Genomic DNA, 26,969 nt, shown 5'->3' on the forward strand with positions numbered 1-26,969 from the left:
TATATTTCTTAGCTTAGACTAATTTTGAATAGCATAGATCCTACTAGTTATTTTTTGGTCAAATAATTGTGTTAAAAAACTCTTAAATTTCTATAAATAATAAATATCATTTCATCAGAAACTTTTTATATAATCAAGTTAAAACATTTACTAGGATCAGTCTTTTAGGTTGTGGTTGTGGAACTATTAAGTTGAAGTTTTTAGGTCTTTTTCTATCAAAGCACATATCACTTAAGTTTAAGCATTTTTAAAAATCTCTGTCTAGTTGAAAATTCTTTGAAAAACTTAGGCTGCTATTGATAAACAGGAAAATGTTAAATAATTAGACTTACTTATATAATTGTGGATAAAAAATTATTATCAAACTTTCGTTTGATTTTTTAAAATAAATAAAGTGCTTTAAAAACTAGCAGATTTACACTTAGGTTGTTATATTTATTATTTTTAGAATTTTTTTTTTAATTTCATCTGCTTCATTTTAATAGAATTGGTTATAAGTTATAATAAAATTGGTTATAAATTACACAAAAATTTCAAATTTTACAAAATTTGTTAGAGATCTAATAAAAAACTAAACTGAGATTTAATATATAATTAAAAACTACTTAAGACTTTTTAGTACAAACTTAAACTAACCTTCGTCATTTTAGTTTCATTAAAGTAAAACTAGCCAGAGTTATCTTGAGTGTGTGGCAACACTGATTAATGCAAACTGCTACATTGATTCTGTTATGGTATTGATGGTTAAAATTAAGTTATCTTAATACAAGTGACTTAGACAAATTTCAGTTGTTCAGACTCACAACTCTTAAGTTTTTTTTAATATCAATTTATTAGAAACTTAACATACGCTCAGGATAGAACATTAAAAACGGACAATTTTCTTAGGTTGTAACTGTAAAATGATTGATTTAGATATTATAAATTTTTTCTACTAAAAGCCATCTCTATTTAGTTTAAGCATTTAAAAAAATCTCTGCCTAGTTTGAACCTCTTTGAAAACCCAGGCTATTATTGATAAACAGGATAATTTTCAATCATTAGACTTACTTGTATAATTGTGGATAAAATGTGATTATAAAATTTTTGTTTAAGTTTAATAAACTAACAATTAAACTATTTTGGCTTGAAATTGAGTATGAAATTGCTGTAAAACTCTTTTTTAATTGTAAAAAATGCTTAATTATAAGTTGAATTTGCTAAGTACAATAGAATAAAAATGTTAGGTATCGAAAAAGTCACATAAAGATAAAATATATATGTTACTAGAAAAAAATTTCTACAAGTATAACTATTTCATTTTTTCATTTTCTTAATAAATGTTTAGTTTTATCTTTTGATTTAATATAAAAAAAAGTAAATAAATTGTTAAAAGTGAGAAAGTCCCCAGTTCGTATTTAACTAAAAGCAATATTAAAAAACAGCCATAATAGTAAGGATATGTGGACACAATGTGGTTAAATAAGCGAGAAGTTACTGTAGTTTATTTCTAAATCTAAATTTAATTACTTTGATTTACTTTTAACCAAACTAATTAAATATAAAAAAAATATTATTTTATACCAAATAGTATATACTTCTATTGCTTAACTTTAACCAAAATTTATCTATTCAGGATGAAACTTAAGTACTTACACTAACTATTTTGGCTCAAAGTTGAGTATCAAATTACTATTAAAGTTTCTTTGAAAATCGTATGCTACTTCATCATAAACTTGATAAAACATTTGTCAGTATCAGTTGACCTTCATCATAAACTTGATAAAACATTTGTCAGTATCAGTTGACCTAGGTTGAGGTAGAAGAAGGGTCAAGTAAAGTGTTTCAAATTTTTAGAAAAGTGAATACTTTTTGTTATTGAATTGTCTATTGAATGTTTTAAATCTTTGACTAATAAAACTTTGTTTAGCTGGCTTATATTACTGAACTTCTGGTAAATTTTTGTGATTTAAACTGAATTATGTCTGCTCTTGATAAATTTTAGAAATTTTTTAGATTAATTTGTTGCAATTAAAACTTCTTATATTAATCCAAAACCAACATGTATCAAATTATTATTCAAATGGTATAATTTATATTGTTTAGCTTAGACTAATTTTAAATTGCTTAGATTTTTAAAAATATTTCAAGTCAAATTACTCTTGAGTTTCTTAAAATTAAAAATATAATTTTATTAGAAACTTAACATCTGTTTAGGGTAGAACATTAACTAGGATCTGTAAACTTAGGTTGTGTTTGTAGAATGATTAAATAAAAGTTTTTAAGTATATTTCTTTCCAAACCCATCTCACTTAGTTTAAGCATTTTAAGAATTTCTGCCTAGTTTGAACTTCTTTGAAAAACCCAGGCTTCTTTTGATAAACAGGATAATGTTCAATTATTATACTTACTTATATCACTAAAACTAAAACTCAAACTTTTTTGGCTCAAAAATGAGTGTGAAATTACTCTTAAGTTCAATTTAAATTGCTATTTTATCAGGAACTTAACAAATAAAATTCTCAGCATCAGTAGACTTAGTTGAGGTAGAGGAAGTGTTAAGTTAAATGTTTTAAATTTTTTTGAAGAATAAAGGATAATTTTTGTTACTACATTGTCTATTTACTGTTTATAGTCTTTAAAACTTTTGTCAAGATAAGTTATATTAGTAAACTTCTGGCAAATTTTTGTGGTTGAGACTGAATTATGTGTGCTCTGGATAAATTTTAGATACTTGGTAGACTAATTCATATTAAACTAGTATAAATTCTAACTTCTTAAACTAATCTAAAACCAGCAAGTATTAAACTATTATTCAATTGTTATAACTTATATTGTTTAGCTTAAACTAATTTTAAATTTTAGAATCCTTAAATATTTTCAGGTCAAATAACCTTTAGTTTCTATGAACAATAGATATAATTTCTTTAGGAAAATAACATTTGCTCAGGATAGAACATATACTAGGATCAATACTCTTAGATGGTGTTTGTAAAATTATTAAATAAAAAAGTTTAAATTCTTTCTTTTACAGCCAATATCATTTTAGGTTAGGAATTTTTTTAACACTCTGCCTAGTTTAAAGTTATTTGAAAAACTCAGACTTCTATTGATATAAAGGATAATGTTAAACATTATGAATTTAGTTATAAAATATTTTAAAAATAAATAAAGTGCTTCAGGAACTAGCATAATTTCACATAGGTTGTGGTATCTAGTAAATATTTTTTAACTACACCTACCTTATTTAAATAAGTTGGATATAAGTTCTGATAAAATTGGTTATAAAAAATCTTTAAAATTTCAAGTATTTATCAACTAAATTTTATTAAAAATCTAGAATTATACTTAACTTAAATTTAACATAAATTTTAAAGCTATATAGAATTCAAACCCAAACTGACCTTAATCATTCAACTATTCAGAGTTATCTTGAGTGTGTGGCAACCCTGATTAGTGCAAACTGCTACTTTGACTCTGTTATTATATTAATAGTTACAATTTAATTTATCTTAGTACAAGTTACTTATACAAATTTTGATTGTTCATACTCACTCGAATATTTTCAGCTTAAAAATGTGTATTATTTGACTCTTAATTTATTTCTAATTATATCAATTTATCAGGAACTTAGTACATAATCAGGATAGAACATTTAAAAAGGGTCAGATTTCTTAGGATGTGTTTGTAAAATGATTGAGCAAATATTATAAGTTCTTTCTAACAGAGCTTATTTCACTTTAGTTTAAGCATTTTAAAAAATATCTGCCTAGTTTAAAGTTCAGAAAAAAAAACCCAGGCTTCTTTTGATAAACAGGATAATGTTCAATATTCAGATTTACTTATATCACTAAAACTAAAACTTAAACTATTTTGGCTCAAAAATGAGTGTGAAATTACTCTAAAGTTCCATTTAAAATGCTATTTCATCAGAAACTTAATAAATAAAATTCTCAGAATCAGTAGACTTAGTTGAGGTAGAGGAAGTATTAAGTTAAATGTTTTAAATTTTTTGAAAAAAAAGAATAATTTTTGCTACTACATTTTCTATTTTCTGTTTATAGACTTAAAAACTTTTGTCAAGCTGACTTATATTAGTAAACTTCTGGCAAACTTTTGTGATTAAAACTAAATTATGTTTGCTCTGGATAATTTTTAGATACTTGGTAGACTAATTTATATTAAACTAGTATAAATTAAAACTTCTTAAAATAATCTAAAAGCAGCAAGTTTTAAACTATTATTCAATTAATATAACTTATATTGTTTAGCTTAGACTAATTGTAAATGTTAGATTCCTTAAATATTTTCAGGTCAAATAAGTTTTAGTTTCTATAAACAATAAAAATAATTTATTCAGGAACATAACATATGCTCAGGATAGAACAAATACTAGGATCAATACTCTTAGGTTGTGTTTGTAAAATTATTAAATAAAAAAAGTAAATTCTTTCTATAAAAGCCCATATCAGTTTAGTTTAAGCCTTTTATTTTAATCTCTGCTTAGTTTAAAGTTATTTGAAAAACCCAGGCTTCTATTGATAAAAAGGATAATATTAAACATTTTGGAAATAATTATATAAGATTTAAAAATAAATAAAGTGCTTCAGAAACTAGCATAATTTCGCATAGATCGTGGTAGCTAGTAATTATTTTAAAACTACAGCTACCTTATTTTAAAATTGTTGGATATAAGTTCTAATACAGTTTATTATAAAAGATCTTTAAAATTTTATATATTTATCAACCAAATTTTATTAAAAATCTAGAATAAAATTTAACTTAAATTTAAAATATACTTTAAAACTATATAGAGTTTAAACCCAAACTGACCTTGGTCATTCTCATATTCAAAAAAAGTTAAACTAACCAGAGTTATCTTGAGTGTGTGGCAACCCTGATTAGTCCAAACTGCTACTTTGATTCTGTTATTATATTGATCAATAATAATTATAATTTAATTTTATAGAAGTGAACTAGACAAATTTTAATTGTTCCTACTCACTTAAATATATTCAGCACAAATGTGTGTATTAAATTACTCTTAAGTTTGTTTTTAATATATCAGGAACTTAACTATTGTTCAGGATAGAGCATTAACTAGGTTCAATACTCTTAGGTTGTGTTTTTAAAATTATTTAATTATAAATTTTAAAATCTTCTAACAAAGCCCAAATCACTTAAGTTTAGGCATTTTTGAAAATCTCTGCTTAGTTTGAACTATTATGAAAAAATCCAGATTCTAATAACAAACAGGATAAAGTTCAAATATTAGAATTACTTATACAATTTTGGATAAAACAGGATTGCCATTTTACCTGGAAAAACATAAAAACAAACTAGGATTTGACAATTCAGGCAAAAAACACCTGGAATTTGATAAATTTTAAAATATAACCTAAATTTTGAACAAAAATCACTAAAAAAAAACCTGGAAAAACTTGAAATTTATTTAATTCCACATGCTCAATAGTAAAATCTTAATTTGACTAAATAAATCCATAATATAAATTTAAAATTTTTGTCATCATCAAAGTCATTTTTTATTAAAAATCATATTTAAAGTAGTTTTACAATATCTTATCAGTGTTTTTATACTATTTAAGACAGTTTCATATCTTAAACTTAACTTTAAATTAAAAAGACCCACAAATAATTACTTTTAAAAAACTGGAAGAAATTTGAGAAACCTGGAATAAAATTAGAAAAAAACAAGTGGCAACCCTGTGAATAGTGAATATCACAGTTTTCTTAAAGTTTTTGAAAATAAATAGTGCTCTAAGAAGTGGCATATTTACACTTAGGTTGTGGTATATAGTATTTTTAAAACTGTTTTTTTTTTTTAATTGCACCTGCCTCATTTATTTAGAATAGGTTATAAGTTGTTGTAAAGTTGGTTATAATTACCACAAGTAATTTAATTTTTAATAATTTTATTAGAGATCTTTTACAAAACTAAACTGAAATTTTATATAAATATTGAAAATATTTAGAGTTTTCAGTACAAACCAAATGACATTATCATTCTGAGGTAAAAAATTGTAAAACTAGCCAGAGTTATCTTGAGTGTGTGGCAACCCTGAATAGTGGAAACTGCTACTTTGATTCTGTTATGATATTAATGGTTAAAATTTAATTTATCTCAGTACAAGTTACTTTGACGAACATCAATTGTTTAGACTCACTCAAATATTTTCAGCATAAACATGTGGATTATTTGACTCTCCATATTTTTAAATTTTATCAATTTATCAGGAACTTAATATACTATCAGGGTAGATCAATAAAAAGGGTCAATTTTCTTAGGATTTGTTTGTAAAATGATAAAGAGTCAAATACTTAAAATTCTTTCTATCAAAGCCCATCTCAAATTAGTTTAAGCTTTTTAAAAAATCTCTGCCTAGTTTGAACTTCTTTGAAAAAGTCCAGGCTTCTATTAGTAAATAGGATAAAGTTCAAATATTAGACTTACTTGTATAATTGTGGATAAAACAAGGTTGCCACTTTAACTGGAAAAACATTAAAAATAAAGAATTTGACAATTCAGGCATAAAAACACCTGGAGTTTGATAAATTCTGAAAAAAAAAATTGAAAAACTTAGAATTTTGATCAAAAATCACTAAAAAAACCGGAAAAAACCTGGAAGTTTAAAATATTTCCTATGCTCATTAGTAAAACTTTAAATTGACTCAAAAAATCTATCATATAAATTAAACATTTTTGTCATCATCAAAAAATTTTTTTATTTAAACCATGTTTAAAGTAGCTTTGCAGTATTTTATCACTGTTTTTATACTACTTAAGACAGTTTCATATTTTATACTTAACTTTAAACTAAAAACAGACCCAAAAATGTTTACTTTCGGACAAATGAGTTGCAACCCTGAGAAGAAATTTTAATCAACATTTTCTTTAAATTTTTTAAAATAAATGAAGTGCTATAAGAAGTAGCATAATTACACTTAGGCTTAGGTATCTAGTGTTAAATTTTTTTTAATCAATTACATATGTCCTATTAAAATTCAAATAGTTCTAATTATAATAAATTTGATTATAAAAAAAAACAAAAAAATATTTTAAACAAGTTTCATAAAAGATCTAGAAAAAAACTTGAGTGAGTTTAAATTTAATTATTCTCAGTTAAAAAAATTAGTACTAGCCAGAGTTATCTTGAGTGTGTGGCAACTCTGGTTAATGCAATTGCTACTTTGATATAGTTATGATACTAATGGTTAGAAATTAATATATCATAGTACAAGTGACTTAGACGAATCTTAATTGTTCAGACTTTTTTTTAAACTTTTCAGGTCAAAAATGTGTATTATTTAACTCTCAAGTTTATTTTTTAAATGTATCAGGAACATAACATATGCTTAGGATAGAACATTTAATAGGTTCAATACTCTTAGGTTGTGTTTGTAAAACGATCAAGTTAAAAAATAGGAAACTTTTCTAACCAAGCCCAATTCAGTTAAGTTCAGGCATTTTTGAAAATCTCTACCTAGTCTAAAGTTTTTTGAAAAACCCAGGTTTCTATTGATAAATATAATAATATTCAGACTTTTGGAATTACTTATATAACTTAGGATAAAATATGAGTATTAAATTTTTAGACTAAAAAACGTGTTTTAGGAAATTTAAGATAGTTTTATTTTAGTGTGAATATCAACTAGCATAAGTACACTAAGGTTGCTGTATCCAGTATTTTTAGAACTGATTTTTTTTAATCATTATATCTGTCCCATTTAAATACAATTGGTTATAAGTTATAATAAGTTTGTTTATCATAAATCAAAAAAATTAGTTCTTTTAAATAAATTTTCTTTAAGAGCTAGAAAATAACTAGTGTCAGTTTGAACATTTTTAAATAAAAAAACTAAAATTTTTCAAGTTAAACCAAATAGTTAAGTTAATAATCTAGAATAATAAGACTTTAATGTCACTGATATTTTAAATGTACAGAGCACTATAACACATAGTTTAAATACATAATAACTTACCTAAGTTAGAATTTAGGTAGGCACAATCACATCTACATACTCTAGTAGTCTAATAATATTAGCAAATTTATTTGATTTAAGTCTACATTTAATTTTATTTCTTTCAGCTTAGGGGATTTTACAAAATCTAAGTTTAACAGAAATAACTTCCTAAACTACCAACTAGTTAAAATATATGCTAAGTGTATTTTTGTTTTTAATGTTTTCTTCTTTTTAATGTGTTTTAGAAAGGAAGGATAAGGATAAGATTGTAAATAAATATATATTTATTTTACTTTGTACATTTATTCTAATTTATGCAAGCTCATCGAATATTCAAAATAGTTGCAAGTTTTCAAAGTTACCTGTTTACTTATTGTATTCTTTAATATAAATGTACAAAGTGTAGAATTAAAATATAGTTAAAAAAGTTTGTTATTTACAATTATATTTCGTTGGAAGTTTTAGAAAATGTTACAGTCAATTTTTAGTTAGTATAAAAAACTATTAAAAAGTTATAGGCAACAAAGAAAATTGAAACTTTGAATATTTAAAAGTGCAAGTGAAGAATATTAATAAGTTAAGTACATTTTAGTTCAAAATGTTTTTGATTTGTATCTAAAAATTATTAAAATCTTTTTAAGTAATCTTTAAAAGTTGAGTCGAACTTAAACTTATACTTTATGAAACCATTTTGCACGCAAAACATTTATACGATAAATATTGCTGGTAGTTACGATAATTTACTTATTTTTTCTAGTTACACTTACTATTTTTAATTATAAATCAGTAATTTTTACAGCAAACGTTTAGAAAATATTACTAGTTATAACAAAAGTGAAATAACTACAATGGGTAAGTTGGAACAGTTTTTGATTAATGTTTTTGTCTATTAAAATTTAATATGAATTTGTTTCAGGAGTAGCTTATAAATTTGCTTAAAAAATATATTATTTTTAATTATTCTGAAAAATTTTGTTAAAATGTTTTGTTACAGTAAAAATGTTTTTTATTCTAAAAATTAAATAATAATAATAAATTTTTTAGCTAACAACCAACAAAACCAAACCATTGAGGATGAAAATGAGTTCGAAATAGTTTATTGTGTGAGTTTTTTTTTCTAACTAAAACATTATAACTAGACTGCAAAATTATGCATTCGGTTTTTTTAAAGTACTAATAAAATTTAATCCTTAAAAACTTTAAAATATAAGATGGTAAGTAAATAATATATGTATAAATCAGCTTGCACTGAATGGTAAAAATTTAAATAGAACTTAATCGTTTTTGTTTAAGTGAAGTAAGTCTTTGAAACAAGATGAATTTTATAAAACTCTTGTTTTTAATTATACCTAACCTTAATTCTGTTTTTTGAACATTTTTATATCCTTAAAAAATTACACTTGTTCACTTTAAGGACTACCTACTAAAAATAGATTAATTTGGGATTTAAACCAATAAAAAAACCAAGATATAGATTTTTTTTTACTTAAACTTTATAAGCGAATTTTCAAAAACAAAATTACTCTCCAGTTCTTATAGTTTTTCCATGGTTAACTACATTTTTAAAATACAGTTTTTTATTAACCTTTTAGTGTTTACTTCTAACTTCCTTTACAGTCGACTTTGACTAACCCTCAAGTCATTATGGACCTTCAAGACTACCCTGGATGGAAGCAAGGAATATCACTGAGAGAAGACGGAGAAACGATTGACATCTACTATTACGATCCGACACATTTTCATCAGAACAGGACCTTGCGCGAGCTGATCTACTTCAACCCAAACGAAGATTTTGCAAGTCTTTTTACCAGTGGCATACCGAGGAAGCAAAGAAAACTAATTAACAATGCTTGGATAAATAGAAAACTGTGGATGAAAGATTATAAAGAAAAAAGTGCAAAAAACCAAGAAGCTAAAAGAATTAAAAAGATTGCGGGAATAGCAAAAGGAATTAGAAAAATACTCCTTTCAAATGGCGAGTTCCAAGGGCTGATTCTTCCTCCAGGTTTCAGCGACTTCAAACATCTCAAAGATTTATTAACAAAAAAGCTATTCGATAACGATAAGGCGACACGAATCATAGATATCGTTGAAAGAAAGCTGGAAAAAACTAAAGGAACTGACCAAGGAAAAGCATCAGAAATAAACTTGAAAATAAAACAACATCTTCAAACTTACAGTGAGCTAGCAAAAATTCAAGTAACTAATGAAGGAAAAGCATCTGGAATAAACATGGTAACAAAAATCCATCCGAACAAAACTACGAAGAGACCTGCGAAGCATCATAATAACGAAAAGACTCAAAAAGTCAAGAAAATAAAAAAAGAAAACATACTTTTAAATGGTGTGTCAGAAGATCTGTATAAAACAATGAAACATGTCGTTACAAAAGAAGATGTGGATAAATGTATTGAGACTTTGGGAAAACAAAGACAGACTAGAGAAAGTTCAAAGTAAGAATTTTTAAATATGTTTGATTCAGCTTAAATATTTATCTATATTTTCAAAATATTTTAAGTGTATTGTATTTTTTTTTTCAAAAAATTTGTTCAAATTTATTGTTTGTTTATTAAATAAAAAAGCTTTTAACAATATTAAAGTTAGTATTTGACTTAAATAGGTGTTCTATGTTACCTGAAGTATTAAAAGGAATACAACTTGGAACTTACAAAAGCATCGTTTTTCTGACCGGAGCTGGAATATCAACTAACTGTGGAATTCCTGATTTCAGGTAAAAGTCGAAGATTTTTATTTGTGAAAAGTTTAAAAGTTAATAAGAATATTTGCACATATTAAACTAAACATTTTTTAGGAGCCCTAATGGTCTCTACAACAGTGAAAAGTTCAAACAGTACAATTTGGAAGATCCCAGACTGGTCTTCGATCTTGAGCAGTTCAAAAAAGATCCGAGGCCGTTCCTGGAAACTTCAAAGGTGATTATGCCGAATCCTGATCACTACCCTTCGGTTGCTCACAAGTTCATGAAAAATTTGTGCGACAGAAAACAGGTCCTCAAAGTATTTACTCAAAACATCGACGGACTCGAAAAAGGTATACTGCTGTTTTTATAATTAAATAATCTTTAATAGATACTTAATTAGTTAGTTAATCGTTGTTTTTATTATACTTGTAAAATAACTAAATAATTACATATTTTTCTGAATCTTTATTAAACTGTTTAGTATTTTAAAATGTATAACGAACCTCTTTAATATGATAAATTTTAATATCTAAAAGTAAAAAAAAAACACTTAATCTTAGCTTAATAAACAAAGACAACATATACAAAGTTTATATTATTAACAATCATTTAGCTAATTGAATAAATTACAGTTGCTGATATACCGAAGGATAGACTGGTTTTCTGCCATGGAGTTTATGACACAGCTACATGCATGAAATGTGAAGAAAAATACGTTTTAAATGACATTAAAGTAATACATTTTTAAAATTTTACACGATTTAATTTGTACAAAGTTATTTTTTACCGAAAGATTTTTAATATATATATATAGTAAATCTTTACTTGTTCTCGTAGTAAAAAAGTATTCTTGTGAAATTCAATTAGTTATTAAAGATTTGTTTATAATCATAAAATTCTTTTGAAACGTCAAGTTCTAATTGTAAAAGTGCTTCTTAATGATAAACTTGTTAAAAATAAGAAAACAATTAATGTTTAATTTTTTGCGTATATTTCTAGGATGACATTAAAGCAGTTAGAGTGTCAACATGTCATAAGGAAAATTGTGACGGAGTTATCAAGCCTGACGTCATTTTGTTCCAAGAGCCTCTTGATAAATCAATTTTTGATTGTGAAAAGTGGCAGTTTTCTCCAGAAGTGAAAGAAGTTTTGTCCGAATGCGATCTTCTCATTGTGATGGGAACTTCTTTACAGGTGAGTAAAGCATGACGTACAAAGTATTTTTTTTAATGGTAGAATAACGACATTTCTGGTTGGTAACAATATTTTTTATTTTACTTTAGTTAAGGCTTGAAACTTTAGAGAAATGTACAAACTTTTTCTTTAATATGTAACTAATAGGTTCCACCAATAAATCTATTGGTTGAAGAAGTGTCTAATGGTTGCCCGAAACTTCTAATCAACAACCATGCAACTAAATTCTTTGAGACCAACACACAGGCTCCACACAAAAAGATGGTTATGGAAGGTGACATTGATGAATTTTGTACAATCCTGAACAAAATGATTTAAAAATAATCGCTATTGTTTCAACGTGTCATACCCCATGCATAATATTTGCTGATGTTTTTAATTTTTAGCTAATTAGCCAGTTTTTATTTTGTAAACTCTATATTTAATGGTTTTAGTAAAATAGTTGTAAAGTTAGTTTTTTTCTACAAAAAAAAATGTTCCTGGGTATGACATAAACTGCTACTTTATTTTCTTTATCATTGTGAAAACAAATGTTCTTTTTTAATTAAATGTAAAAAATAAAATGAAGTTATATCTAACCTAAACTTCTGCCACATTTTGAACAACTTTTCGAAATGAAATAAACATGATGATAAACTTGAATGTTAAAATAATAAGTTCATTGATAAAATATTTTCTAGCTTACAAAATTCTTTTAATTGTGTGGGTTTGAAACATATAATTAAATGTATGATTTAAATTCAAATTTTTCTAAAACAATTTTCGGTCTTTTTTTATTCCTTGGTGTTTTTAGGCATAACTTAGCATTTTTTTGTGTTTTTAGGATAATAAATGTTAGGTAATTTATTTTTGATTCGTGTCAACTTGTTAAATCGTTGCACAATAAACTTTTTTTCAAATGTGATGATCTCTTTAATTTAAGTCATGGTTAATAAATTAAGTTTTCATTTAACGTTTCTGTAGTAGAATATTAAAGTTCTGTAACTATTGTTCTACTTTAATACAAAACTAGTTGATATAACAGAAAATCATTCTTCGTATTGGATTTTAATATCTATTATCAAACTTAGTAAATGCAAATAATAACTTGAAGGTTTAAATATTAAGTTAAAATATTTTTGTATTTCAATTTTAAACATATTTGTAAAAGAATATAAAGAACAACAAAACAATTTCGATAGAAATACTTTATAACTTATAAATGAATAAAAATATGTTTATTATGATGGAGTCATAGATAGTGAATGATTGATATGTTATTGTTAAAAAACTTTATTATTTGAACTTCTCTCTTTAGCAGGTCAGATGTGATTGCTTTTTACATATAGAAAAATAGTTAAAGATAGATTTTAGAATAATGTTTTCAAAGATTAAATTGAAACAATATAATTATTTACTCAAAATTTAAGACATACTACACTTGTAAGTTCTACTTATATTTTCTTATTTTCTATATATAGTAAGGAACTTTAAAGTTAAAATTTACGTCCTAAGGCGAATAAAATTTCAGAAACCAGATCTTGCTTGGGAGTTTTACTCATTCTTAATTTAGACCAGGGTTTCCCTAACTATTTTTCCATTTAACCCCTTTGACGAAATAAAAAAAGAAGCTATGGCCCTCTTTAAAAAAGATTTCTCAAAAAACTTTCCCTGAATATGCCAAAGACCTTTTTAATTTCCGTCTATAAATTAGGGTCAGCTTCAGTAGTGAGGTTTTGTATTTATGTTTGTTCATAATATTGTACTGATAAGGTGAACTGATAAAAGAGCATTAATATCATCTTAACCCCTTACCAGGTTAATCTTAATTTTATATAATACTCTTACCTTTAACCAACCTTACCGAGAAGTATAATAAGAAAATCAAAAATAAAATTTAATAGATTATACTTAAAATAAGGTACGTGAAACTTTCTCCAACCAGAAGCGCTTTGAGCTTACAGATATTAACAAAAGTTCAGCTGATAAATTAAAATAAAATATAAAACATAAATAAAAGTTAATTAGATTTTTTAAGTATTGTGCACCAACTACAATAGACATATAGTTGAAAAAAATACTTTAAAAAATATAAACCTGTTCAGTTTTGAGTTTTTACGTTATTTCAGAAGTATGGATATTTTAATTTATATATTTAAATTAATATATGCTTGTAAATTTACCTTTTATTTTTTTGAAGTACTTTAAACAACAATAAAATTTCTTAAAAATAACTACCAAAAGCAAAGTTCAGTTCCTTTTATGCAATATAATTGACATTTAGTCATAAAAAAACTTAATTTTATATTTTTATTTAAATACATAGTATATACTCACGGGTAGTTACTACATTCAAAACTTTAGCCATATCTCAAAAATTATTTTACAAGTTTTGGAAATAACTAAAAAGTGTTTGTAGGTAAAGTTGCAATCGTTTTTTATTTATTTGTAAAAATTTATAATTTTTGAGATATGGCTTTTATACTTTTATTTTTATGAGTTTGAGTTGTCGAATTTAGAAAAGTGTTGCACTCTTAAAGCTTATATAATATTTAATGTAAACTAATAGAGTTCTAGTTATTATAATTAATATACCTAACAAGATAAATTACAAAAAAGCAAACATTTTTTTTTGTTTTTTAAACCTAAAATTCTCTAATTTCTCAAGTAGATGAAAATTTGTTTAAAATAATATTACGAGAAGATTTAAAAGATTCGGAAGATAAAGTATGCATACTGTAGAAAAAACTTAAAGTGATGACTTAGATAGTATTCTTTATTTTTAAACAGCTAAATATAAACTATAGCTAACTATAAAACTAAAAATTACTGTCGATGTTGCACGATACTAAATAAATAAATAGTTAATAATGTATATATAGTTTACAGTTTTAATTTTTTTTTTATAGAATGTTATGTTTAAGTAACTATAAATTTGTGATATTTTATATACTTTACTACTAAATGTATGTTAAATTTTATTATTTGGTACTTTATATAGCTAAGTAGAGTACTTTTAGTTTTGAACAAATTAATCCTTTAAACAGAATCTTAAAATATGAACTCTGAATACTCATTTAGTAATTAACAACAGTTTATTCGTAGTTACATATTGATTTATTGATTTAAATGTTAATATTTTTTATTATAAACTATGTATTTATAATTTATGTTTTAGAATTATTACTGCTTAGAAGTTAAGTTTTAAATTTCTGACGATTTTTTAATCTAAGTTAAAATTATATTAATTTTATTAATGAAAATGATTCATAGAAAATTAATTCAGTAATTTCTATAATTATTTATTGACTTCCACTGCTAAATTTAATACATACACATAAATAATTTTTCGCAAAATGGTTTTAAGAAAATTTAAAACAACATGTTTTTAAATTAATGTTTATGATATTTTGTTTAAATCTGTTAATTTTTTTATCCAACCATTCTGTATAATGATTATTGTTAAACTTTTTACTACTTGCTGGTAAAAGTATAGTTTTTGCCTTGATAAAATTTATAAAATTATAAATAAAAAATAGTGTAAAAAATAAATATTACTACTAAAATTTTGTTAAATCGGAAGTCTAACACAACCATGAATTAATGTGATAACTAGTTAATTGTTTTTGCTTTAAAAACTCCTGAATAAAAAGTAATTTTTAATTTAATAAAGTTTATAGGGTCAAGATTAGAAAATAACTTTAAAAATGTTAAATGTTAATTTGAATTTTCTTATAGTATTTACTTTAAAAAAGTATTCCTACCTATATTTATTTTAAATTTACTAATATTACGGGAGTCTTAGCACGTTTTTATAACAATTGAAAATTAATAACTAATCGTTTTTATATCGTTTGAAAATATTATGATTATGAATATAAACTACAATTTCAGTTAATTCATACAAAATGAATTTTTTTATGTTTGTAAAAAATATTCAACTATTTTTATAAATTTTCATACTTCATTTATTTAAGTTTTGCATAGTTTTAATTTTTTTAATCACAATTTAATATAGTGATAAATAACATTCGTTTACCGTAAAAAAATTGTTTTTATGTTTTTTTTATAAAAGGGTTTAAAGAATTTTTAATACAATTATCAATTTTATACAAAGCAATTTTAATAAATCATATTCAGAACTATATTAGTTTAAAAAATATAAAAAAATAACTAAATAAGGCAAAATACTGTTTCAAATTTTTTACTTTTTTTTGCCTTTTTCAGCTTTATTGTTTATGAAATGAAGTTCAAAATAACAATAATGACATTCTTCCAATTTGTTCCGAAAGACTTGGACAAGTACGATCCGAAACCGTTTTTTGAAGTGGAGGTTTCTGGCTCCAACACCGTCGCTGATTTCCACTCCAAGCTCACTGAAATGATTGACTTGAGAGATTCCGACTGCGTGGCTGAGTATTACAGAGATGGTTTCAATGTTGGTGAGAAGCTGGAATGTGATGAAAAAATTGAGGATGGTGCAACTGTGTATGCTGTATTCACTACTGAAAAGACACTGAAGGAAGTTGTAGATGATACCAGGTACAAGGATGTTAAAAGCAACTTTGATGATATGTTTGATGATTTCATTAAAAATCAAAAAAAAATAATTACATTTGATTAGTGAATTAATGTTGAGTTTTTAAAAAAATAATAGTTAGTTGATTTCATATTTTACGTTGAACATAGATTACTTTTGTTTTGTAACATTATCTGAAATTTGTTTAATAAAATATTTCACAAAAATGATGAGTTCTTGATTGTTTATAATTGGTTTGCAATTACTTGATAAGTTCATATTGTATTGTATAAAAAGTTTACTGTATAATAATAGAAATGTTAAATTCTTCGTGACGTTAGCAAAGCATATCAGCATTAACACAAATACTAACATCAGTGGTTGAATTAATATAAAACTTTTTACATCTTATTATGAACCAAAATGACTTAAAGATGTCTATAAAACGGAATAAAGTATTAAATAACTTACTAAAAGTCATTTTGGTTCATAATAAGATGTAAAAAATTTTATATTAATTCAACCACTAAAGTTAGTATTTGTGTTAATGCTGACATGTTTTGCTAACGTCACGAAGAATTTAAAATTTCTATTATTATACAGTAAACTTCTTGACTGACACAAACTAAATAAATATAAATAAAATTTCTATTTCAAAATAAAATTTATAATTAATTTTTGTTCGGATAATTTTTTTTTTTTGGATTTTAAAATACTTTTAAGCAAAAACTTATAATGATACAGTTAGAAAATATAGCTTTTAAGAGGTAATGTGATCAAACAAACGAAAATTGTTAAGCTGTTTATAATTTTTTACTAGATTAATAATAACTTTTGGAAACGTAGTTTATAGGACCTAATTAACTTAAGAAATTTATTATAAATTAGTGGTGGGCAACGTAAGGCCCGCAGAGTGAAAATGACCGGCCTGCAAGCGAAGTGACAGACCCGCGAAGGGTCAATATTACAAATTTTTTATAACACTTTGCATCATATTTTTACACATCAAAACTGTAAGAATTTGAATTCAAAAACATGCTAAAAAATGACTTTGTAAATTAATGCGTTTTAATAAATAAAAAAAAATGTCGTAATACTTTGCGTTATTTTAACTTAGTTGGAATATCGTTGTGTCAATTTACTCAAAGCTAAGTGTTTATTAACTACGATGTTTTACATACGTATCTTTGTCAGTTGCAATGTCAATTATATTTATAGACATAGTTTTAACATCTGACATGTCTCAATATATATTCTAAGTTGTCAGACTTAAGAAAGATTTGTGAATTTTAAGGATTCAAAAAAATGATCCACTGAATCAATATAACTAGATTCCGACGGATCCGAATCCTATAGTTTAATTAGAATCCGACTGGATCCGGATCTCGACTTAAAATTAATATCCAGTCGGATTCGGATCTATAAAGTCATTATTTGACTTGATCCGGACACTGGATCCGGTAAATAATTAATTCAAAATGCTCCGACCCGCAAAAGACTGAATGTTTCCGGATCCAGCCCGTTGATTGAAAAACGTTGCCCACCCCTATTATAAATGTATGAAGTTGACTTTAACAAAATCCATTCACCGTCCTTGGATACTTTACTTCTATTTTTTTTTAGTACTACATTTAAACTTAGACTATATATAAAAACTTAAATACCTCAAAAAAATCGACAAGGACTTTATTTTATATTCTTTTTTTATTTGAAGTACTTAAAATTTGTTATTCGAATCACAAGTTGAAATTGTATAAATTAAAAGTATTTATTTTTTAAATTTTAAATGCGATGATTTATTTTCGATTTTAGAAGCTGTTTTCGCATTACATTTTTAAGTTTACTGTATTCCATAAAAAAAATATTTTCTAATCAAATTAACTTTGTTTGTTTATCAATAATAAAACATTCAAAATTAAATTATAAAGTTAAATTAACATGAAAAAAACATTTACTTTGGTGACGTCATTTTAAAACACACACAATAAAAAGCTTAACAAAAATAAAAAAAAAACATATTTTAAAACTCATCGCTCAAGGCGTTTCAGAAATAAAATTATCTTTAAAAAGCTTATAACAGTTTGGTAAAGCTGTATTAAACCAAACTTTGCTAATAGCATGCATTCATGACTGCTTTCTACACTATTTAAAGGTATTTAAAGGTGTAAGTATGATAAGTAAGAGCTAATAAATAGTATTTGACGAAGTTCAAGTTACAAGTCTGCTATATTTTTGTAACAATTATTTTTACTAGTTCAGGTTAATTTTACTGGCTTAATTTAAGCATTTTTTAAGTGTACTATAAAACCTTTAAGAAGTTAATAATTGTTTATTTAAGTTGAATGATTTCCTATCTTTTTATAACAAAAAATGAAATTTCTCAACGGAAAATAACAATAAAATCGCTAAAGTACTATTAAAATTTCCATTAAAACTAAATGATTAATTACACTTTTACATTTAATAAGCATAAATAAGTAATGATAAGAAGAAATATTTAGTTGTTACTTATAATCTATTAACAAAAGTATTCCATTAAGTTGCATTTGAATAATCTATTCATCAGCTAGTTTACCTAAAGTAGAAATAAATTTTGTACAGTGAATTATTATATACTGAATTTGAATAATTTATGAAAAAGTATATGGGACATACATACTTAGACGAATTTTAAAAATTATAAAGAATAAATGCAAAAACTATAAAAATAGTAGCATCTAAAAATACTTTTTTTTTTATAAAAAAAAAAGATTTTAATATGAACACTAACTGAACTTAGCTTTTATACAACTGAATTTAACTTAAATACTTTTATTTGATTTAATGACACAAAATTTCACATAACATACAGCGATTAAAGTTAAAAACATTTTGCTAAAAACACAAATTAATCGAATATATGTTTATTTTTACGACTATAAGTGTTAAATTCTACTTTACTTTTTATTTCTTGAAGGTTGTTGCATTTTAATTTTTTCAAATAGTTATGTAGGTGTGTAAAAATAAATAACCTTTTATTTACAAAAAATAAGTAATGATAAACACGTTTTACACTTTTTAACACTATCAGAAAATGCGTCGGAAACTTTTAACAAAAATTAATTTTAAGCTCTTTGTGACGTCATTTATGCTTTATAATTTCTCGCATCACTTGGTTTTACGAAATTTATATAAAGAAAACATAATAAAAAATATCTATCATCAAATTCTCATAAGTGTTTGTAGATTTAATTTTCAAACACCTTGAAAAAGCTGTCATAGTTTTTTTTTTTCGTAGTTGAAGTATTAATTCAGCAGTAAAATAAAATTAGAAATGATTTGAAAATAAATCTCTATAATCAAAACAATATATAAAGGACAAAAAAATACATTTTACTTCTCAACACCTAAAACTTATAAGCATTTTTCGTAAATTATGTTCAAAAAACCATTTTTATTGTCAAAAACCAGTTAAGCATGCATTGTATACTTAAAGAAAACAGTTATGCAGTCATTGTAATACAGCAAGAAAGTAAAATTGTATTTATTTATTTATATGAAAGAGTGTTCACTAGTTTGATATGTATGGAATAAGTATTTTGTAAAGATAAAATAGTTGTTGTTAAGTAGTTTTATTCAAAATTATTACTATTTAAAACACTTAATTAGTTTGTACAAGTTATATTTCAGTCTTTATTTATAAATATTAAACTTTAAACAGCAGATAGACCGCTTATTGTACCGAAAAATCAAAAGTAATGTAACAGTTACATTTTTACTCCAACTGCGATAAAGTATTAAAGAAGTACTGAAAATTCACACAAACAGTAAGTGAAACTAAACATTTGATCAGCTATTTGGTTTTGCATTAAAATTTTATCGGGTAATTTCTAATGTATCATTTTATTTTCGTGAAAAATGTGTGTTTGCAATACTTTTATGTTGTATATTTGTCAATAATTAAATGTTGCGATTTATATATTTTGTGTTCAATATATTATAGCTGCACAAAAAATTGTTACAATTTTGTTTTTAAGCAATTGTACATACCTCAAAAATAAATATTAATTATTAATTTTAGTATACTAAAACATAAGAAAGTTTTCTAATATTTTTATTTAAAATGTTTAGTCTATAAATATTGATTATATTTATTTTGTTAATAAAATATCTCTTTTAAAAATTAAGTAGACAATGTTTTTAAAAATCAATTTTATACAAGCCATTGCCATTAGTTTTTAAAATAAAGCAACTTTAAGTTAAATAATAAAGAACATTTTAAAATTGCTATATTCTTTTATTACAATAAAGATATTGCAACAACTTTAGTTTTATTTCACATAAAATAAAATTATTAAAGAAGTATAGATAAGTTTTTATTGTTTCTCATAAACAATAAAATAAGTTAAACATATGATCAATTACTTTATATTATTATACTATCAAATACTGTCAGGTAATTTTTTTTAGTGAAATATTTTTTACGCAAGTTGTTTGTTTTATTACGTTTTTTTGTTGCATTTTTGTTATATATATTTTTTTGAAAATTGTTAGTTTTGCTTAATATCCTACATAATGAACATAATAACTTTTATTGCGTTAATGTTTTAAAATAAATATGCACAACTAAAAATATAAAATTAAACTGACTGTTGTACCTATACCTAGGAAATAGTTATAAGTATCAAGTCAAAATATTGATTTTAGAATTATGAGTAACTCTCAAAAACTTATTTTTTTTATAAAAAGTTCATAGCAAGGTTTAAAAAAAAATGTAAATTTTGGTATTTAGTAAATTAAAACACATATTTCTAGTTAGATAATAGTAAATACGTTATATTAAATTTAAGCGTAATTGTTTTTAATTTCTAATTGGTTTTCATACTAAAACATTTTTTTACTTTTTTTCTTTATAAAATAATAATTTTTAATGATTTTGTTTATTGGTTTCATTTACTTTTTAAATATTTTAAAAAATGCTTTTATTTGTCTTTCCTTAATACTGTTTCAACAACTATTTAAGTTTTATATTTGTTAATTAACTATTTTTATTTACTTTAAACTACAGATGTTTGAAGAATTTAAAACGACATGAATTTTCTAATTAACGAAACTTTAATTTTTTAAGCTTGACTTAAATGCACATATTGAATAAAGATTAGATAAAGATTACAAAAGGTATATCTCCTTAAATAATTTACTTTTTATAGCTTTCACTTTTCCAACAATTATTTACTCTACACAAGAATACATACTGACTTTGTTATTACTATTTGTCTGAAAATTGAAATAAAAAATATATTGTACAAAAAGTATTTCATGCAAAATCTATATTTCTTAGAATAAAAACATATAATATTTTTATTTGATTGTAGAAATCAGTAAACAATAAAATGTTTTTTTTTGCACCAAGTCCTTGGACCAAACTTTTTGAACGTTTTTTTTTATTATTCAATAAACAATACTAATATACTAAATTTTGTAACATAAATCAACTTTCAATAAAAAAACATTAAAAAACTTTAAAAGATTATCTTTTAAACCAAACCAACTTAGATTAAATTCATGACGTCATAGTTTCACACAAATGTACGCTTTATAAATTTGTATATAAATAATTGGGAAATATAACAATTGCTCGTTCCGTGGAACATAATTTCAAACAGCGAGTATAAGCTGTAACAAAAACTTTATTCTTACAGTTGTTTAATGTAAACAATTAATACAGACATATTTTCCCACCTGAATTATCTCAACAGTAAGCTTCATAAATTTCTATATAAATAACTTGAATAATTAATGATAAATATTAAAATTCTTGATTGGTAATTTTAAACAGTGAGTAAAATATGTAACGAAACTTTATTCTAACAGATACTTTATGCAATTAGTACTTAAAAGTAGAGATATTTTTTATTGAGTTTAGAATAAAAAACGTTGTTTATATTTATTTTGTTTAAAAACTTAAACTATTTCAGACTACTAACTATACTTTATATAAGAAGTAAGAAAATTATTCTACAAGTTATTTCTTAGCTGTTATTATCTTTTACTATTTTGATAAGATTTTTATGTTATTTATTAAGTTAGTTACTGATAATTTAGATTAGGCATTTGCAGTTGAACATTCTTACTTGAATAAAAAAAATACTTGTAGGTAAAGAAATTTTAAATAATGATAAATCAGTTGATAATTAAAACTTTTTGAATGCTTTTTATTGTTCAAATTTACTTGTTGTGGTTTTAGCGCATTATCTAATACTTTTATTTACAATAGTATCAGAAACTCGTATTTAATTTTATAATAAACTGAAAATATTTAAACTGATTTGATAATCCTTCTTTAGATTACAATAAAATACAAAATGTATTAAACTCGATTAATAATAAAACAGTTTTACTTTAAAAAAAAATTGTTGTTATTATAATAATTTTAATAATTTAACAACCTTTATAAACTTTAACTAATTTGTTACACTAAGTTTAATTTACTATATTTAAAACCCGAAACCTACAGATACTTAAATTACTTAAATTTTCTTATATTAAGTGTTTAAAACTTAAACAAAAATTAAAAGTTTTTAAACACTATCTTTCAAACATTCGATAGTAGTTTTAGCGTAAAAAGATAATTAGCCATCAAATAGTGCTTTTAGTGACGTCATATAAATTTTCAACCGCATAATCTTCTTGCATTTTTAGTTTGTAAACAAAAAAGTGTAATGCAACTAAACTCTTCAACTAATTCTGATTAGTAACTTAGTTTTTTAGCAGGTTGGATATAATTTTTGTCTAACTTATGTTTGTTACACTTTCAACGTAAGTAAATTCAAAAAATAGTTTTTAAGATAAAAATTGTCATTTTATTTTTGTAAAGCTAAGATATTAAAACTCGGAACAAGCATTAAATATTTATAAATCGTCAATTTGATTAATATTTGCCATAAATTAAAAAAAAAAAACTTAATTTGTTGTAATTTAATCTATATTTTTAACTCCTCTATGGAAATAACTTTTCGTTAGTTTCTATTTACTTGTTAAAGTGTTGTTTAAATAAGCTTATTTTTACTTGGTTATTTATATAATTAAACCGGCAAATTTTCTAAATCTAACCAAATACTTTTTACAATAAAGTTTTTTCAGAATGATTTCCGACAAAAATCTAGAAATAGTTTATAGTTCAGAAGGTTAAATTCTTATCTATAACGTTTCAGTATTTTTATAGTAGATTAACTTTTATTTTAAAATGGTTTTTATTGGTTTTTTCTAGAAAAGGTTAAAGTTAAAAGCGATTTTTTTTTTTAATTTTAACAACATTTATTGAAAATACTTTAACTGTTTCTAATTTTGAAATGGACGTTTAGACGGAGTTTACTCAAAATTTAATGATTATGTTTCTTTGATCTGTATAAAAATCCGTTAAAATAAAGTACATACTACAGACAAGCATCAATGGGTTTAAGTTAGACACGTACTCATTTAAAGTTGTGGTAGTAATCAGTGGCGTAGCGTAGTATTTTTGTCAGGGGATACACAAATTTTTTTATCTCAAAAAATTCCTTAAGTCAAAGCTTTTTTAATTAGCTATAAAAAATCTTTTTATAAGTAATATATTTGAAATAAATTCATTAAGAAAATAAGTTCAAAATAACTGTTCAAAAAAATACTTATACATTACAAAATTAAACAATTAAAAATAAGTATAAATTTTATTAGAATTACTTATACTTGCACAAATGTAAACTTAATAAGTAAAAATTATTTTTACTACTTACAGTAAACTTAATATACTCGAAAATTAATATATTCAATAAAACGAAAGTATCAGTTTTATTAACGAAAAAAATATTAATCCCTTTAATATATAATACAGCAGTGATAACAACTCCTCATTGCACATAAACTAAATAAAATTATACAGAAGTTAAAAAAGACCAACTTTATAACTTTTATTACAGTTTATTACAACTTTTTAAAATAATTAAAATTGTACTTTTTAAACTTAACTCATCTGATTGTATTTGATTAAAAAAAAATCACAAACAAAGTTTATTTCTCATAGGCCGACACGCTTTTTCTTGTATGGCTACAAAAATAAAGTTCAGAAAACTAGCAGCAGTCTTAACATTTATTGTAGCATAAAAAACAACTTGTAAGGTTATTTGATTTTCTTTTAAGCGTGACGTATTTTTGTAAACTTTTTCTAGAAAAATCTGCCATAAGGTTATACTACAGCGGTGCACTAATTAGTTGCATATTTTTTGAGTATAAATTCTTATGAAGTTAATGTAGTTATAAAATTTTTCCTGATGGAGTTTTTCATCAACACCAGTGCGCACTTTCGTTTGCGCACCGAATCAGTATATTGGGTTTTGATATTGTACAATAAATGTTCAAACGTGACATCTGTTAACAGATATTAAATGTTAAATGGAAAATAAACTAATTTTTGTATCTAAAATTTAAAAGTAATACAACAACTATGGTTCTACTTTTAATACGATAAAAGTTGTGAAACAATTACAATTAACTTCTTCTGAAGTAAAAATATTAAAGAATTACCGATAAAAGTTTTACTGTTTCTAAAAAACAACAATTAAAATTAAATATTTCATCAATTCCTTCGTACTGCATCAAAATCTTAGCAGGTAATTTTTTATGTGAATAACTGTTTTTTTTTGCAAATTGCCAATACTTTTTTGTTGCACTTTTGTTATATACTTTTTTGTTGCTTTTTTTAAATACAATTTTTTTGCGTTTCTTTTTGATAACTTCATGTCGCAAATAGTTTGTTTTGCATTTGTTAAAATAAAAGCTGGATCCCTTTATGTTTTAAAAGTTGTTAAACATAACATAATTTTTTTTTTTTTATTTGTACTTACAACTAAAAACGATTGATAGGTATAAGTTAAAATATTATTTTAGAGTAGTAAAATTGTTTTTAAAAACTTTTATTTTTATATATATAAAACAATTTTATAAAAGCATAAAGCAAAGTTTTTATCAAAAGACTGTAAAGTTTTATTATTTTATAAATAAAAACCCTTATTTCTATTAATAATAGATACTAAAGTTTAAAAGATAAAGCAACTTTCAACTAAATAACAATTTAATTTTATTTTAAACAAAATTGAATTGAAAAATACTCATGACGTTATTATTTCACACAACTGTAAACTTCATAAACTTGTATATAAAAACAATAGAATATTTAATATTTATTGGAAATTTTGATTGCAAATTTTAAACAGCCAGTATAGGCTGTAAAAAAACTTTATTCTAACAATTATATAAAGTAACTAGTAATAAGAAATAGAGATATTTTTACTTTTGTAATAAAAAAACACTTTTAACTTTTAAAAACATTAATAATTTTATACCACTTACTTTACTTTAGATACGATAACAAAATTATACTCTAAGTCATTTTTAGGCTGTTAGTATCAATTATTTTTATGTTAAGTCACTTATGTTGTTTATTTAGCTAGTAACAACTTAATAAGACATAATAGTTTATCGTATTTACTTGAATAAAAAGTAGCTAGCTCTAAATAAACTGTATTAAATGTAAAATAAGTCTATATATAAGGCTTTTAAATTGTTTTCTTAATAATCAAATTTAGTTTTTATGATTTTGGCGCATTATCTTTTTTTTTTTTAATTACAGAAGTTTCAGAAGTTTGTAGTTAAGTTTATAATAAACACAAAAACTTTGAACTGCTTTGAAATTTCTTACTGAATAATTTTTTCGCTTAATTTCTAATTATTTCCAGAATCTTTAATAGTATTAAGATTTATAAACACCGATATTTAGTTGAAAAATTATTCAAATTACTTTACTCACTAAACAAACTCAACTTTAGATATTTATTAATTAGTTAATAAGTAGATACAAGTTGATTGAGACAACAAATTTAACAACGAATGTAGTTCTGTTTCATGACTTTTATTAAATTTTTATGGTTTTAATAGACTCTAAATTTTGTTATTTAAGTACATACTATACACTTTTCTAAGTTAATATGTTACTTTTAATAACTATTTAAATCAAAATGTATGTTTTTTTATAGTGTTCTTATACATTATCTTAAATATTAGTGTAATTTATATATTTACAGACAATTAAAATGAATGTTTTACTTATATTAATATAGGCAGCACTGTGTTAAATTTTTAACATTAAAACTAATAAAACTTTATCGCACAGGATATGACGCACTTCGAAACATGCAGTTCAGCAGTTACGTGTTTGATAACGACGGGTCGAGTTCACATTTCGCTCTCTATTATAGAAATGGTGGCAACTGGTACAACTACTGTCTTAACAAAATTTAAACGGAGTTTACGGAGCAGACGGAGATGAAGGTAAGGTTTTCATGCATTGGGAACATTTAAGACTACAACAAACGTTACATGTCACTTAAGACCATGAGATGTGCGTTAAGTTGTTTAAAACAACTAATTCTGTCATTACTGTGGTTGATTATTTGCAACTTTCATAATGAAATTTAATTATTAACTATTTTTCAACCATTTATTTCTAAAACTTAACATACCAAACAGAGTAAAACATTTAACTTTAACTTAATAAACTTTTGTTATTATTGTAAACAGTTTTATCGTTTATTTTAATGA

This window comes from Thalia democratica, chromosome 1 (genome assembly GCF_965202585.1).
Source record: "Thalia democratica chromosome 1, ktThaDemo2.hap1.1, whole genome shotgun sequence".
Classification (NCBI taxonomy): domain Eukaryota; kingdom Metazoa; phylum Chordata; class Thaliacea; order Salpida; family Salpidae; genus Thalia; species Thalia democratica.